The 18,566-nt window shown below is 35.7% G+C and overlaps 1 long non-coding RNA gene across 1 annotated transcript; it reads right to left on the minus strand.

The window, feature by feature from the left end:
• Positions 1 to 11,986: 11,986 nt before the first annotated feature.
• On the minus strand, positions 11,987 to 18,152 carry LOC115415427 (uncharacterized). The gene is made up of 5 exons (XR_003934807.1): positions 17,957 to 18,152; positions 14,489 to 14,559; positions 14,161 to 14,237; positions 13,522 to 13,592; positions 11,987 to 12,467 (listed from the first exon to the last, which is right to left on the minus strand). It is a non-coding gene; the product is annotated as an uncharacterized LOC115415427 (long non-coding RNA).
• Positions 18,153 to 18,566: the final 414 nt, after the last annotated feature.

An 18,566-nucleotide genomic window follows, 5' to 3' on the forward strand; every position in this document is an offset into this window, starting at 1 on the left:
AGAAACTACAAGTTTAGTTTTATTGGGAACAGGGGGTTTTACTCTGATGAAAACTATCTGACAAACCCATCCTTTCTAAAGCAGCCAGTGGTGAAACAGTCCAAGTGTATTTCACTGAACCAATGTTGTGTTCACTGTCAGACATTTTTTTTTACACATAGATTTTTGTTTTCAACGGCATGCCACCCTTGAAAAAAAAAAACAAATAGATTGTGGCTCTTACAGACCCATCTCATTGCTTAATGTTGATTTAAAAATTCTGTCTAAAATTCTTGCAACACGTTTGGAAAGTATCTTGCCCTGTGTAATAAATACTGATCAAACAGGCTTTATTAAGGGTCACAATTTGTGTAATAACCTCAGACGTCTTCTAAACACAATTCAGTTCTGTCAGCAGCACGCTGTGAATGGTCTGGTGGTTTCCCTCGACGCAGAAAAAGCGTTTGACCGTGTTGAGTGGTCCTACTTGATTTACACTGTACAACAATTTGGGTTGGGTTCTAATTTTATCAGCTGGATTCAAATCCTTTATAATGGTCCTCTGGCTGCAGTTATTCCAAATGGGCTTAGGTCTAAAAACTTTGAGGCTGGGAGAGGAAACAGACAGGGCTGTCCTCTCTCCCCTCTTCTTTTTGTCTGGACATGCTTGTGTTTTCCATTTACATATGGTTTATAGAGCTGTGATTTCATTTGCATAATAGGAGCTCAAAGTGATATGCTGATGAAAGCAGAAGGGAGGGCTCTCAGTAAACTTTTTATGGGCTGGTGTTAAAAGAGGAGAAAGCAAATACCACACTACACCGTGTATAATCGTGTGTGTCTTCCTTCCATCACAGACATACAACACAACAGAATGTGATGGTACAATATAAAAGGGGGAGCCTTGCATCTTTAGTCGCTTTCAGGCCCTGTGAACAAACAGAGGATGTCAATATCCTTCAAATGCCAAGAAAACAACTAAGAGTCAATAGACTGTCCATGTATACTGAAATACAAAACACACCAAGGACTGACGCTCATGTCTAGGAAAGTAACAAAAAAAAAAAGAAAGAGTGGCAACACAAAAATATTCCTTCTACAATGCTTTATCAGGTTTATACCCTGTGCATTGCCTCACCACAACTGATTCTGTCACATTCCTTCAAACATTTCATAAAGAGGCAGCTTATAACTCAGTATAAAGTAAAGTATAAAGACGTGTCCTTTTACTTTTTATCCATATGTGTAGGTACAGATAAACACTGATATTTTTTTTTTTTGCATCTGCAGACATTAAAAGTTTTGGATAATCATGCAATATAGGTTTTATCTTTTTAAGAATGACCTGAAATGCTCCAATGGATGGATGCAACATGTATTACAGATGTTTGTACGCACTAAAGTACATAATACAACACATGACTATTATTCATCATTCCTCCAAAAATTATTTATACAGGGTGGGGAAGCAAAATTTACAATGAACATTTAGTTGTTTTTTCTCAGCAGGCACTACATCAATTGTTTTGAAACCAAACATATATTGATGTCATAATCATACCTAACACTATTATCCATACCTTTTCAGAAACTTTTGCCCATATGAGTAATCAGGAAAGCAAACGTCAAAGAGTGTGTGATTTGCTGAATGCACTCGTCACTCCAAAGGAGATTTCAAAAATAGTTGGAGTGTCCATAAAGACTGTTTATAATGGAAAGAAGAGAATGACTATGAGCAAAACTATTACGAGAAAGTCTGGAAGATACTATTAAAGAAGAATGGGAGAAGCTGTCACCCCAATATTTGAGGGGCACTTGCGGAAGTTTCGGGAAGCGTGTGAAGGCAGTTATTGAGAAAGAAGGAGGACACATAGAATAAAAACATTTTCTATTATGTCAGTTTTCTTGTGGCAAATAAATTCTCATGACTTTCAATAAACTAACTGGTCATACACTGTCTTTCAATCCCTGCCTCAAAATATTGTAAATTTTGCTTCCCCACCCTGTATATAGTAGGTTATTATTATAAAACGTAAAATAAACTATTAGAGATCAATATAGTACATTTCAGTCAAAGTACGAACGCTGTGCAGCTTTAGGAGATGCCTTTCTGCTGCATGAATCACATATGAAATAGTTTTTCAGAAACTAATGCAATGAAAGGAAAAGGCTTTTGCATCTTCTGCAGAACAGCACAGCAAGATGAAACACTTCATATGATTTGACTCATTTTTTGTTATTAGGTAATCAGACCCTCACTGTAAAAAAAAATAATCTATAATTTAACAGAATTTTCACTGTTTATTTTACAGACTTTTCCTGTATTTTCTTTTTTTTTTAAATTTTTTATTTATAAAGAGCATTTACAAATGGCTATGCCACAATCTGTTACATTCTTCCTCATACATATATATATATAAATATATATATACATATATTTATACCATAACATTTACATATGAGCAGTCACAGATCATCTGAGTATTTCTCGATGTAGCTCTTTCAGATGTTGTTTTTTTTTTTTTTTTTTTAATACCTTTAGGTAAATATTGGTTAGAACAATTTTCAACAAAAACATTGGAAGCTTTCACAATGGAAGGTTTTTCAAAGACAAAATTCCTGTGCAGCAGTATAATGAAATAAAAAAGGTTCGGGTTAAAGGTCACAGGCAAAAGAGAGAAAAAAATAAAAATGTCTAGATCAATAAGACACTGTTTCCTGATCCTTTTCCAAAAATTCAAAAGAAGTCTGGTCTTATAGGTTTGACATACTCAGTCCATTTACTCCAGATTTTGTAAAATTTCTCTTTCTGGACTCTAAGGGAATACGACAGCTGCTCCATCATGTAAATTTCCTGGATAATATCGATCCATTCATCTATAGCGGGTAGATGGGGTTTGAGCCAATTTCTCGTAATAACTTTTTTACTTCCAGCCAGGAGAATTTGGACCAGCTTTTTATCGTTATTTCTCCATCCGTCAAACTGAATATCTCCCATATAAACTGTATCAAAAGTAAAAGGGATATTCACTCCTATTATATTATTAATATGTTTGTGGATTTCCTGCCAGTAAGGGACGATGACTGGGCAACTCCAGAAAATATGGTAATGATTGGTGTTGACCATCCCACATCGTCTCCAACAGCTGGAAGCCCCTCCCCTGTGTCCCTTTTGTAAAGGTGTGATAAAAAACCTAGCAACATTTTTCCAACAAAATTCGCGCCAAGTAGTCGAGCAGGTTGAAGTCCATTGTATGAGACATATTCTTTTCCAAGCATCCTCTGTTATAACCAAATTGCCCTCTTTTTCCCACTTTTCTTTTATATACCAGGTATTTTCTGATTCAGAATTGAGTATATTTTTATATAGTTTAGATATTATCTTAGAACATGGGGATTCTGATACTGACAAAAGGATTTTCAGAATTCCAGTTTCTACTTTACCTATATTTTGTCTCAGAATCTGGTTGAAATAGTTTCTAACTTGAAGATATCTATAGAAGTCCTTTTGCTCAAGATTGTGCCTTTTCTTTAAGAATTCAAAACTATGGAATATCCCCTCCTTAGTAAATGAGTAATAATTTGTTAGACCTTTAGCAGTCCATGTCTTAAATCTACCATCAGATCTATTTGGAATAAATTCAGTATCATAAGCACACCATCGCAGTAGTTTAACTGGTTCATTTAAATTACAAGTTTTCATAATTTCCTGCCAAGTTCTCAATAGTAGATTTAAACAAGGACTGCCTATGCTCATCTGTCTATTTAAAAGTTCATTATCTGCAATAGCAGCTTCAATGGGTATCCCTTCTAACATCACATTTTCAATTTCTTTCCAGCGTGCAGAATAAGCAGGGTTACACAAGCAAATCAATGGCCTCAACTGTGCTGCTATGTAATACTTTCTTAAGGAGGGGAGACCCATACCCCCACTCTCTTTACTTAGTTGTAGGGTCTTAAACCTAATCCTGGGTTTTTTCCCCTGCCATAAATACCTGGATATCATCACATCCCATTCATTGAATTGTTTGGCTGGTATTGACACTGGAAGATTTTGGAAAAGATAAAGCAGTCTTGGTAAAATATTCATTTTAATGGACTCCACCCTAGAGCTTAAGCTCAAGAAAGGGATAACATTCCAACGCGAAATATCAGATTTCAACTGGGAATTTAAGGGGTTATAATTTAATTCAAATAATTTTGTGATATCCTTTGTTAAGTTTACCCCTAGGTATTTGATTGATTCTGCATCCCAGTTAATTTTATATCTGTTTCTGATGTGAATAGTTGGGTCATAGTTAAAGGTGATTACCTGTGTTTTTTGTATATTAAGTTTATATCCTGAGTACATCCCATATTGCTCTAGCAGCTTCATAAGCTTTGGGAGTGACTGTGTAGGTTGTGATAAATATATCAATACATCATCTGCAAATAAAGCCAGTTTATTTTCTCCTGATGACATATTTATTCCCTTAATGTCTGTGTTTTGCCTAATCCATTGAGCCAAGGGCTCAATAAATAAAGAAAAGAGAAGAGGTGAGGCACAGCAGCCTTGTCTAGTTCCTCTTTCAAGGATGAATGGATTAGATCAGTCACCATTAATTTTTATTTTTGCAGAGGGTTTGTCGTAAAGGGCTTCAAATACTTCAATAATAGTTTTATGAAAACCAAATCTTTCTAAAACTTTGTACAGGAAAGACCACCTGACCGAATCAAAAGCCTTTTCGGCATCTAGGCTAATAATGGCTGTTGCTATTCCTTGTTTGACAATTTGATCTATTATATGCAAAGTTCTCCTAATATTGTCCTGTATTTGTCTTTGTCTTACAAAACCAGTTTGATCAAAATGGATTAATTCTGGTAGTATAGTATCGATTCTTTTGGACAGTATAGTTGTAAATAATTTATAGTCTATATTCAATACACTAATCGGTCGGTAATTACTGCACTCCAACTTATCTTTTCCATCTTTTGGTAACACAGAAATAATGGCATATCTCCAGGAGGCCGGAATTTCCTTCTTCTTCAACACCCAGTTAAAAGTTCTCAATAATACTGGAGCCAGTGTTTCTTTCATAGTCCTGTACCATTCAGAGGTGAAGCCATCTGCGCCCGGTGACTTTCCTGTTTTCAATTTACTTATTGCTGCATTTAGTTCTCCTATTTTTATTTCAGACAATAATTTGACATTTTGTTCATTAGAAATGGTAGGTAAATTAAGGGTGGCTAAAAATGATTCAATCTGAAGATCATCATTTGTTTTTGGCTGGGAATACAACGATTTATAAAACATTGCAAAACTTTGCTGAATTCTCTCTGTTTGTGTCTCAGTGTTCCCAGAATAAGGATTTCTTATTTTATGTATTGAATTGTCTGCTTGTTGTTTGCGTAATCTGTAAGATAAGAGTTTGAGAGATTTTCCACCCGCTTCATAGTACCGTTGTTTTGTAAATAACAACAGTTTCTGTATTTCTAAAGTATTGATTTCATCTATTTCCTTTTTTATTTTATTCATTTTTAATCTAGTTTCCTTATTTAGAGTCTCAACGTGGTCTCTTTGTAATTCCTTTAATTTTGCTTCCAAATTAATGAGCCTTTCTTTTCTAAGTTTCTTTTCATACGATGAGATAGCTATTATTTTCCCCCGAAGTACCGCTTTAAGTGCGTCCCAGAGCACAGATGGCGTCACCTCCCCATTATCGTTTAGCTCCAAATATGTTTTAATTTCCTTCCTAATTTTTTCTTTAATCTGTGGGTTATTTAGAAGATTTGAATTCAGGCGCCACGGTAAAGATCTTGGTTTATTGTTTAAATTTTTTGACATGTATATAGGGCTATGGTCTGATAAGACAATTGGACCAATTTCACATTGTTCTATTCTGTGAAAGTCTCTGCTAAAGGTGAAAAAATAATCTATTCTGGAGTAAACTGCATGAGGTGAGGAGAAGTGGGTAAAATCTCGGCCAGATGGGTACAATTCTCTCCAAACATCAATAATTCCCACTTCCCTCATCAAAGCATTCACTTTCTTACTGATAGCATTTTGAGTCTGACTTTCTATTGGAAGAGTCTAGTCTAGGATTCAAACGAATATTAAAGTCTCCTCCACTGATTAAAGTGCCCTGGCTTTTTGTAGTCATTATTTCGAATATTTTCTTGTAAAATAGCCAGTCACTTCCAGGGGGGGTATAAACATTTAGGAAGGTTATTAAGGATCCATTAATTCTCCCAGTAATCAAAACAAATCTTCCTTCTTTGTCCCTAATTTCTGACACGTGTTCATATTTAACTTGACCAGATATCAGTATAGCCACTCCTCTACGGCGTCCTGATTTATGAGAAGATGAGTATATGTATTTGAAGCCCATCTTATTTAGCTTATTATGTTCTGTATCACTTAGATGCGTTTCCTGTAGGAAAGCGATTTGAATTTTTTCTTTTTTTAATTTGGACAAAATTTTCCCTCTTTTGATTGGACTGTGTATACCATTGACATTAAATGAAGCTACTTTTAAGGTTTGACCTTGCATGTCTGCAAACAAAAATCAGCATCTATATACTTCCTAGGAAAGCTCCCCCTCCCTGACAGAACAAACAGGGAGCAAACATAGAACAGGAATATTAAACCAGAAATATAAAACAAATAAACATATAATTTAACAAAGCTGTGTGTGACTTCCACTTCAGAGGTCATTGTTGTGACCCTACTCAAGCCTTTAGGGAAAGCCCCTCCCCGTAACCCCAAAAGGGGGCCCTAACTCAAGATATCAGCACCAAAACATCCCTTACTGCACCCTGTGATTCTTAAATTTAGTAATTAACATTATTTCAGAATTACCAGGTAATACAGCCATTTCCCCGTCTAGATTTAGGTTTTTATATTTGTAACTGTACCTGCTCAATCACTCAGACATTGGAGGGGAAAACATCAAAAGATGGGGCTCGTTCGTCTACCAGAAAAGCATGTCAAGGCTTAACTTAAGTTGTTGGAGTTGAAGCACGCCTGAAAGACTGTAGTCTCTCCTTGAAGTTAGACTCTCGTCTGGAGTGGGATGTGCGTTTCCCCTTTCGCCAGCTGCTCTTCTCCCAGGTCAGCTGCCGCAGTTTGTCCATCAAAGTCTCTGGGGGGCTGATGATTTCTACGGGGTATCCTCTGTTTGACATGTCAGTTGAGGCTTCCTCGGCGCTCTCATAGATCCGTGTTTCATCATTATATTTAACTTTCAGCCGCGCTGGGTACAGGGTTTGGAACGGGATCTGGCGGTCCTTCTTTTCCTGTATTTTCAAGATACAGGAAAATAACAATGACATGACAAAAATAGACTGTGATTTTACATGTCAAATGAAAAATAACACACACAAAAAAAACTGTAACTGTGAATAACAAAAAAATTCAATTTTTTAAGAGAATTTTTTTCTTTTTTCACAGAAAAATACAGTTAAAATACATTTGCAAATGTATCATAATGTCACAAATTTTCTTTTCTATTTATGAGATTAAACTGTTAATTTAAAGTTTAATACTGTAAAAAAAAAAAAAATAAAACAAGACAAAATTACTGACAATTAACCGTAAAAGAAGTATTTGATCTGTGAGTTTAACAAGACCTGTTTGTTAATTGACAAATATCTTGTGTAATTACGGGGGATTTCACAACAAAAATGTTAAATAAATGTATTTTTGTGAATGTATAACATGTATAAGCACTGATAAACTGTCCAAATACAGTTTTTATCAGTGGCTTGTACAACTTAGTCTCATTGAAAATTATGTATATATATATTTATAGGTAATTTGATTGTTTTAATACATGAAAATATTCTTTATCAAACATTAAAAAGTCAAAAAAAATATGCAAAATCTCATGTAAAGTTAGAGCTTTAACTACTTAATTTCACTTTATGTATTATTATGGAAATTGGAACTAGAATCACATTTAGAGTTCTTTTTTTTTTTTTTTTTTTTTTTAAATATCTTTTAGATTTAAAATATTTGATATAGAATAAAAAATACTTGATATTTAATGTTTAAATACATTTTCTAATACACTGGGTCTCATTTTTAACCTTTAATGTCTGTAGTTGCCTTATTGTGTCTCCATGTTTCCAGGTAAGTTTGAACCCTTAGATCCCCTATGGACATAACATGGTCTCAGAGTGACACTTAGTGTTTGATTAATGCAAGTACAGCTTTTCTAACCACGGTTTCTCATCAGCTTCATAAATACGGCGATTTCTACAGTAGTCATTAGACTCACAACGAAATTAAGATTATCTATTTTTGTATTAATTTGAACAAAAAGAAAAAAACAAAACAAACATTTCATTAGAATGATTTTGTCCCTTCAGGATTTTTAAATGTATCATCCCATTAAGCAATAATCAGGATAATAACAATAAGTAATACACCTTTTCAGTTAAGATATTAACATAATCAATTCAAGAAAACCAAGTGCATAATAAGATTCGTGAAAAAGATTTATTTGAACAAGTTTCATTAATGTTCTAATATTAAACTCTTAACTTTAAATTAATATATGGATATGTGGTATCCTTTATCTTTCTTTCAAGGTAAGTCTAAACAGTTGGCTCCCCCATGGACATAACATGGTCTTAGTCTGACATCTAGTGGTCTTTTTAGGTAACAACAACTCTCACTACAGACCTATTCTTAAAAAGCATACAGATACTGTTTCCATCCCTATTTTAGCTGGATTTCTACAGGGTGGGGAAGCAAAATTTACAATGAACATTTAGTTGTTTTTTCTCAGCAGGCACTACGTCAGTTGTTTTGAAACCAAACATATATTGATGTCATAATCATACCTAACACTATTATCCATACCTTTTCAGAAACTTTTGCCCATATGAGTAATCAGGAAAGCAAACGTCAAAGAGTGTGTGATTTGCTGAATGCACTCGTCACACCAAAGGAGATTTCAAAAATAGTTGGAGTGTCCATAAAGACTGTTTATAATGGAAAGAAGAGAATGACTATGAGCAAAACTATTACCAGAAAGTCTGGAAGATACTATTAAAGAAGAATGGGAGAAGTTGTCACCCCAATATTTGAGGAACACTTGCGCAAGTTTCAGGAAGCGTGTGAAGGCAGTTATTGAGAAAGAAGGAGGACACATAGAATAAAAACATTTTCTATTATGTACATTTTCTTGTGGCAAATAAATTCTCATGACTTTCAATAAACTAATTGGTCATACACTGTCTTTCAATCCCTGCCTCAAAATATTGTAAATTTTGCTTCCCCACCATGTACATATATCAAAACATTTCATCCGTTTCAGTATTTATAACAAAATAAATAAATAAATTACTTATCCACTATTATCCTACTTTTGTCCAGTTTTGCTATTTCTAAAATGAATCATCACATCAATTTATCACAACTATTTTGACAAGATAATAAAATATCCTATAATCTTTCAGAATTAACTTTTTAGTTTATTTTTAGAACCCCAGATACAAACTCAAAGTAAAAATCCTTCACCTCCAAATGCCCTTTACTGACTTTAGTTACTTGTAATTTTTCGTGAAGGTAAGTTAACACAATTAGACACCCTTTTTAGCATAATACACACCTAACAAACCTAAACCCTGCTGGGACCCTTTTGCGTGGGCCAATAATTTTTTGGCCTGTTCTCTTTTTTTCACAGTGGATAATTTTTTGGGTTATTGCACCTCTGGACCACCACAGGTTTGTGTTGATGCTTTGTGTTATTGTAAAAATATATAGAAAAAAAGTGTCAACAAAGCAAAGGAAGCAGATTTAATTCAATTATTAGTTTGTAAAAAGGGGGTGGGAGTTTATGAGTTATACTTCTTCCCGCTCTTTTTCATGTGATGAAAAATTTTGTTTGACCATGTAGTATGGTTCTTTGTTATCTGATGATTCTGTGTGCTCAAAATAAAACTTAACTAACTAAAGAAACTTCTCTATTAAACATTTGTTAAGTTATTTATAACCATTTATTGTAATATTATCCTATGTATTTTGCATTTTTTCAATGCAAATCATGTATTTTCCTGTATTTAATTCACAGATCATCTAGATGCTCATGAAAGCTCAGATTAAAGTTACTAGTTATTATATCAGAAACAGAGAAAATGGAGGAAAAAGTCACTTTTTCCACCAAATATATTAATGATTGAACACAAATCAACACCTAACCCAATACACCTAACAAACCTAAACCCTGCTGGGACCCTTTTGCACGAACTGATCATTTTTTGGGGTGTTCCCTTTTTTTTCTTATAGTGAATAATTTTTTGGCCTGTTCTCTTTTTTTCATAGTGGATAATTTTTTGGGCTAGTCGATAATTTTTTGGGCTATTGCACCTCTGGGCCACCACAGGTTTGTATTGATGTTTTGTGTTATTGTAAAAATATATAGAAAAAAAGTGTCAACAAAGCAAAGGAAGCAGATTTAATTCAATTATTAGTTTGTAAAAAGGGGGTGGGAGTTTATGAGTTATACTTCTTCCCGCTCTTTTTCATGTGACGAAAAACTTTGTTTGACCATGTAGTATGGTTCTTTGTTATCTGATGATTCTATGTGCTCAACATTGAAATGCAAATCCAGTTTTTGGTTCCATGAAACCAGAAAATACAATCAGAGCCAATGAATGGCTTTTTTAATGCCAATGATGCATTACTTTCTGTACTTAGAACAGCTTCCTAATGAAAACAAAACATGAATTAACAATGACCACAAAACACCAATAAAGAATGGTCCACAACAGTCTGAATGTGTACATGTATGTAAATGTATAGACACATCACTTATTCAAAGTAGCGTCTGTCCTTAAAACAGCTTCCTAATGAGAGACAGAAAAAAAAATCTAAGGTATGTGTAAAAACTATGAAGTCTGAGGTTGAAGGGCTGATTTGTGTTGGAATAATTAAAACTTCTACATTGGCATACGGTCAGATATAATAACTGGTCAGGGATTCCGTTTGTAATGCTTTATTTTCTCTTCAAGCAGATTATTTACAGGTGGAACAGTTCAGGTGATGACATGGGTAGGATGATTTGGATGAGATGATTTTAAATCTTCAACAAAGGGAAACAATAACTGTATAACTAAAACAATTCGAAACATGTTCAAGGATATTCAACTAACAATAACACAAAATAACTCACTCAGGTATGCATCCATCCAGTCTGTGCATTTAAGTGATTGTTCTTCAGGCCACATGCTCTACGTCAAACAAAGGGAAAAAGAGGATGGGCTGGGCCTGATCCTTCCTCTTAAAGGGTTGGGTGTGGCCTGATAGGTGAGGTGAGGTCCTGCCGCTCCCCAACCAGGAAGTGGAGTTTTTAACAGTATGAATGTCTGTGTAAATATATGTATGAATGTATGGACACACCACTTATTAGAACAAAGTACTGTCTGTCCTTAAACCAGCTTCCTACTGAAAACAAAACATCAATAAACTAGAAAAGCACTCGGAGAGCGCAGACCTCCGCCAAGGCAGATCAGTGGGCCCCCATGGCCCCCCCACCCCCAATCACCACCAAAATGTAATCATTTGTTCCTTGTGCCAGTATCAACATTTCCTGAAATTTTCATCCAAATCCGTCCATAACTTTTTGAGTTATCTTGCAAACAGACAGACAAACAGACAAACTAATGCCGGCAAAAACAGAACCTCCTTGGCGGAGGTAACAATGCATCACAATGGGGTATGTGCGGACAAAAACAAATGGCAATAATCACAACAAAGTAGCCTTTCCCTTTACAATATCAACAATTGTTATAAAGAGTGTGGAGCAAAAAAACAACAGTCAGAGTAACACAAACACTTCTGACATCCAATTTGTAAGCACACGTAATAAACAAATATTACCAAAAACATACATGAAAGTAATGTGGCAATATGTGAGTTGCAACATTTCAGTCCAGTACTAGTGCAATAAACAGTCCATATTCCAACGGACTAACATGGTAGACTGGGGTCCAGGAGTGTTAAAGCTAAGCAATGCTCCACGCAAGGCTCCCCATTTTTAAACTAAATATGATGTAGCAAATATAAAGGCAGTGCAAGTGAGTTCTGTCAGTGCACAAAGCATCATCAATGCAACCAAAGAGCAACAATGTTCTGTATCCCAAGGAGCAAACACGGTGAACTGTTGTCTCACCCACGTCATATCTGGCAACAGCTCACTGATACAGTTTTTTTTTAAGAACTTGGGCTTTCTTAGAGAGTGTCACTGTCGAGCTCCATCACAACTTTCTGGAGCACTTCAAAGGTATACTTCAGTTCAGTGGGGCAGCTGAGGTTCAAAGCATACATTAAGCCCAACAACACTGCAACACCAAAAGTAACATTGTCCAGATCCTGCAGTACCATCTGGCCTTCAAGGACAACCCCGATGTCCTCTGGTTTACTGGTGGCCTCTCCTGGTCTGACAATGTACTATTCCTACCATGGTGTCCTCAAAGGATCCTTGGAAGGCTTCATCATCAGCCTGCAGAGTGAACAGTCACAAAAGGCACAAGATTAAATCAAATAAAACACATAAATATATGACTAGAAGTATTATGCTGTAGTGGCCAGTTTAATAAGAATACTTGGTCAATTTTAGTCAGAAAACTTGTTTTGGGATTGGCCTGCGTTAATCTTTTATTACTGCATTATGCTGTTAAAACAAATTCAACACAACAGTTTAAAATATGATGAATGCATAAAGTGCAATCAGTTTGTGGTGGCCCTGGCTCAGTTGGGAAATTAAAAAGCCTGTTTGAACAGGAGTGTTTTGAGGTGTTTTTTTAAAACTCTCTACAGAGTCTATGGACCGTAGGTGTAGAGGCAGGTCATTCCACAGACGTGGTGCTACAGCTTTAAAGGACCTGTCACCGTGTCTGCTAAAACAGGTGTGTGGAACCGTCAGCAGGTGCTGTTCTGAAGACCTCAGGCTACGAGCCCAGCTGTAGGGCTGAATCAGGGAAGCAATGTATGCAGGGGCCTGGCCACGTAGAGCCCGGAAACTTAGCACCAGAATTTTGAAATGAAAACGATATAAAATAGGGAGCCACTGGAGTGAATCTAGTGATGTATCAGAAACTTCCTCTTCCACGCACTCCTCGTCCTGGCAATCAGAAAAAGAATCATGCAATGGTGGTGATGCTAATTTAGTTGTTTCCACAATACTTGATATAAAATCACTTAGGGTGTGAGGTGTATGTCTGCGCCTCTTATGAGACTTAAACGTTCCATAAACATTGGTTTGAAAACTACCGCCCATAAACATGCAAGAAATATTTCCATTTCTCCTCAGATGTGTGTTGATACGAACAAAGTACTCCCTTTCGTTAGCTAAATTCTTGCATGCATATAAGTGACAGCTGAAAGAAGTCAGTTCTTTTTGAAAGTGAATAACCTGTGTGGAATGCACTCTACTTTGATGTACAATTAAAGTATTCCATGTCTTAAATGTGCATGGACATTTGGAATATGTACATGGGTGGTGTGTCCAAAATGTGGATGTTTGAGTTTGTAATGGTTAAGTAGTTCTAACGTACTTGAAACGACTACTGAACACTCCTTACACCACCACATCCACTGGGGGGGGGGGAGTTACAGGCAAGCCAACCTAAAACACACCCAACAGAGCTTCCTCACTGAACAGATCCACACTTCTTCAAAGTTATTTTTGTTGTGTTACTCAAATGCATACTCACTTATCAAGCAAAAACAACTGCAGTCAAATACAACAGTATTGCAAAAAAAAAAAAAATCCTACCTTCATGAAGGTTATCATATACAGTGTTACAGTGCTAAAACAGTGAGATGTTGATTCAGCTGGTCATTTTGGAGGCTGTAGTGTGTGGTGCAGTTGAATTGTTTTGTGAGAGGAATTTCTTCTTTTTCCCATTTAGGACAGCCACTCTTAATATCGACATACCTCTTTGAAACTGTTAAGAAGATCACACAATAGCCTTTATGAAGGTAGGATTGATTGCAGGCTTGTTGTATTAGACTATATTTGCTAAGCTAAAAATGTGGATCCAGTAAATTGGATAATGTGTATATTCTGGACATTTTAGCACACTATACAAAATCTTTAGGTGAATATTTCAGAAACTGATAGCAACATTGTCATATACATACATTTTGAAAGTCTGTGTAATCAAATCAAACAAAATAATTTGAATACTCACCATTTACTGCAGAGCCTTTGGAACAGTGCACCAAGCAAAGTTGTCACAGGTCTCTGAATAAGAGGAACACCAAATACCTATTCAGAAAAAAATATTATACATTACAGACAGTGAATGAATACTATGACCTTCATTATGGTAGGAATCATTATAGGACTGTTGTATTAGACTGTGTTAGTTTTAGCTACGAATGTTGAATTGTATTGCAATTGTAGCAAACACAAAATGTTTTTGTTTTTTTTGTTTTTTTTCAAAAATTAAAAGCAACATAGTTAAATCAAGTAAAACACATCACGTAAATCATCAAAATCATTTTAATAATACTTACCAATTACGAAAGCACCCATGAAACTGCTCAAAGCAAGTGGGTCAGTCACCTGGTTTTCAACTATCAGATACCTATTAAAAAAAAATAAATGAAGAACAGAAAAATATATTTTTTAAAATTACTTAATCATATCCCATTCCTTCAGATATTCAATTTAGCCTGAGAAATGAAAATGAGAATTACATTTTGTTTTTCTGTATAAACTGAACTGTGAAAAATAACATTTGTTTGTCCATTGTCTGCTTGAAATTAAAAATTGAATAAGTAAGAACACAAAAACAACAGGTCTGTGAGTGTGTCTACTTAACCCATAAAAACCCAGTGTGACTTTGGTGGCAGTTGCTAAATGAATTTTTCTTTCTGTTTAACTTTTCTTAAGCCATTTATCACTACTTCTTTTCACATTATTCTCTGTATTTTGCACATTTTCTGTGAAAATCCAGTACTTTCTTATATTTAATTCACCGATCATGTAGATGTTTATGTTTATGTTTACGCATTTGGCAGACGCTTTTTTCCAAAGCGACTTACAGGGGAAAACCAATTAAATCACTCAATCAATCAAATTTTATTTATATAGCGCCAGATCACAAAAAAGTTATCTCTTGACATTTTATATATAGAGTTGGTCAAAACCAGACTCTAAGTCAATTTACAGAAACCCAACAGAATCCTGTAGATGTTCATAAAAGCCCAGATTAAAGCTGAGGGTTATTTTATCAGAAACAGACAAAACAGAAGAAAAACTTACTTTTTTAGCAATGATATCAATAACTGAACATAGACCCAGTGTCTCCATCCACTGTCATTGATCCATCTCCATGGGTTTTACTGGTGAACCAATATTGAAGAAGATCACAGTGTTTCCACAGTAACTATGGATACTCTGAACATCTAAATGGGTCATATCTGATGACCATGAAAAGATGACAAATTATTTTACACCAATTATTTACATGTATTGGTTGGATTACTGGATCAGAAGTTATTAAAAATGTTATACTGGTAGATGATTTTGGTTGCCAGTACATGTTTGGGTCTTTAAGGGTTAATGGACACAGCTGACAGACAGGTGTAAACTTCAGCTGAATTCACACTGTATCCAGCAGTGAGGCAGCTTCACACAGGTTTGCTTTAGTACTTTTACTGTAACCCCTGTGACAAAGTCAGAAAACCTCGTTTTGTTCTTCTAATTAACTGCATTACTGATGTTACTGGTGCTCTCTCTCCTCATTCAACCTACAGCTTGCTCGCCCCCCTCTCTCACTTTCTCTGAGCTGGGGACACTTTTGCCAGCTTTGTTTTTATCAGATTTTATAAAAGACAATCGACACATTCTACACAGCCTGCTCCCAAATTGAAGATTAACCCTTTCATGCATAGTGGTCACTACAGTGGACAGTTCTTCTCCAGCTGTTCTCTTGTATATTCATGGGTTTTGTTGTTTTAGTTCCATATCAGTCAACACAGTGGACACTTAAGAATCATTCCATACACTGACATTCATACCATTACTGTACCTTTCCTGTTCTTGATAAACCTGATCTGCAGTCACATATTTGAGTGTAAATTATTTGCTACTTGTTATTAGACTGTAATTACCAGTTGTTTTTTTAACAAGTTGTTTTTTGTTGCATATTATCTGAGTGAGTAATTAGTATTAGTGTGTTAAAATGTGAGAACACATAAGATTAGCAGCATTAAAAATGTTATTTCATAGTTTTCACAAAGTATGTCAGTAAATGCATGTTTCTTTGCTTAAAAAATGTAATTTTTAATCTGTTCTGTTGTTTGTACATATAACCTGTGCTGCTACTCATTCTGTTTGTGTGCTGCCTCTTAGCCAGGTCGTTATTGTAAATGAGCAACAGTTCTCCACTAACTTACCTGGTTAAATAAAGGTTAAATTTAAAAAAAAAATTAAAAATAAAAAATAAAATGCATGGTGTCCAGCTGAGTGGACATTTTTGTAACTCCATGAAAAGTAGGTAAAAAAAAATTTCAATCACATTGTTTTTTTTTTTTTTTATGCATAAAGAAGAATAAAAATACTCTGGGGGGGGGGGGGTCTTGATTTAAATTCTCATAATTCATGCATGAAAGGGTTAAAAATCCAGAGGGCCCAGTGTCCCTCCTCCATGCTAACAGTCAGCTGGTCTGTCCTCTCACTGTCAGTAAACGGTCTATGTCAGGGGTCAGCAACCCTGGTCCTACAGAGCCCCTATCCTGCATGTTTTAGATGGTTCCCTCTTCCAGCACACCTGACAGTTGTTATCAGGCTTCTGCAGAGCTTGATGATAGGCTTATCATTTGAATCAGCTGTGTTGGAAGAGGGACACATCTAAAACATGCAGGATAGTGGCTCTCTAGGACCAGGGTTGCTGACCCATGGTCTATGTCATGTCACAGTGACCTAACCTTCGGAAAAACGGAGAATTGACCTGCCAGCTTAACAGTAAACGGCTAAAATTTGCTTAGAGGTCTTATTTATGTCTTTGTGCATAAGAAATCAATAGAAGTGAAACCCCAAAGGAACTTTGTGTTGGTAAATGCAAGTTCTGCAAATGTACAGGATTTCAGTTCTGTTCAACATGTGGATGGTCATATGAACTATGTTTTCAGCTCAAAAATGTCCAATTTCATCACAATTAATGCTATATTTTCATGTCACAAATGGCCAAGTTATATTTGAACTGAATTTACCTGAAAAACAAATATTCTATTCTTTTAGACACATTGAGTGTTTTTGTGTCAACTGTTATTGTTTTAGATCCACAATACTAACATGTATGAATAAGAGGAGAATTAGCAATAGTAAGTCCGTAAGTTTATTACTAATGAAGTACTGGTACTGACCAGATCATCATGGGTAATGTCACGTCCGTCCACCAGCAAAAGTTTTCACATACACCTGCTATTAAAATCCAATATTTATGAAAATATAGGTTCCACTGTCAAATAATATCAGAAGTCTGTGCACAAATGGATTAGCATTATTTCAACACAGTTCTATGCATTTCTTACAACTTTCTTTTGACAAAAATGGCCACTCATTTGACCCCCTAAGGAAATTTTAGCCGTAATGTAAATGTAAAGAATGATGTTTACCGAGAACCATCATGTTAGCTCTCCTCTGCACCGCTTCCAACTGCCTCTGCCCCACTAAACTAAGCTCAGTTGTCAATAACCCTCTTGAAAGCACGCACTTTAGACTGAAGTCGACACAAAACATACGCGTACAAAACATACAACACATATGTGTGTTCATTTCAAGAAATATGACCGAATATAAAACACTACTGGCCAACAGTCGTGTAGCTAACGTAAGTGGTAACTTAAGCTAACCTTAGCATTGACACTGACAGATTCATGTTGCTCGGTGCTAATAGCATAGAACAGCTTGGCTCTGTGAAAACAGTGCATAAAGTCATTCTGAATAACGTTGCATAAGATTAAATTCATCCTTACCTTGTACAGAGTGGTCCAAAGCAGCATTATTCTGAGTCCCAGCGAAAAACTGTCCGAGTGCAGCTGAGCTTTTCCTCCTAAAGCAGGAGTGTTTCAGAAGTCAGCCTGACCCACACATGTTAGGAGGAAGAACACAATTAAACTGTTGTATATGTTATGAATTAAACTGTGCTGTATATGCCAAGTACATATTTGAAAAGTGAAGCGCCTTCCCTTTGCCCTTTTTTCAGTGTGTTTCCATTTGTTTCTGTTTGCTTCCTTCTGGAGGTTCAACTGACGGGAAAACCCGTCCGTTAACAGAAGACCAAATCACTCTATTCTTAAACTAATTCACTGGAACTGAATACTAAGTCCTGTTCCTAAAAGAAGTTCAAGAACTCACAGTTGGAGTGAAAAAAGCAGAGTTGGGTCAGGCCGTCTTCAGCAGCTTTTCCATGGGTACACACAGTAAACACACGGGCTGTTCTCCACAAGAGCCCACAAGCTTCTACACCCTTTTCCGTCCTTCCACAAGGTTCGGCCTGTTTTGCCACTAGCAGAAATTATCTACTGATTTCTGTCCCCTTCAGAAGCTCTTGTTTTCTTATTAAATGCTCTTTGGTCAGGCACA

Source organism: Sphaeramia orbicularis, chromosome 24 (genome assembly GCF_902148855.1).
Source record: "Sphaeramia orbicularis chromosome 24, fSphaOr1.1, whole genome shotgun sequence".
NCBI classification, from domain to species: domain Eukaryota; kingdom Metazoa; phylum Chordata; class Actinopteri; order Kurtiformes; family Apogonidae; genus Sphaeramia; species Sphaeramia orbicularis.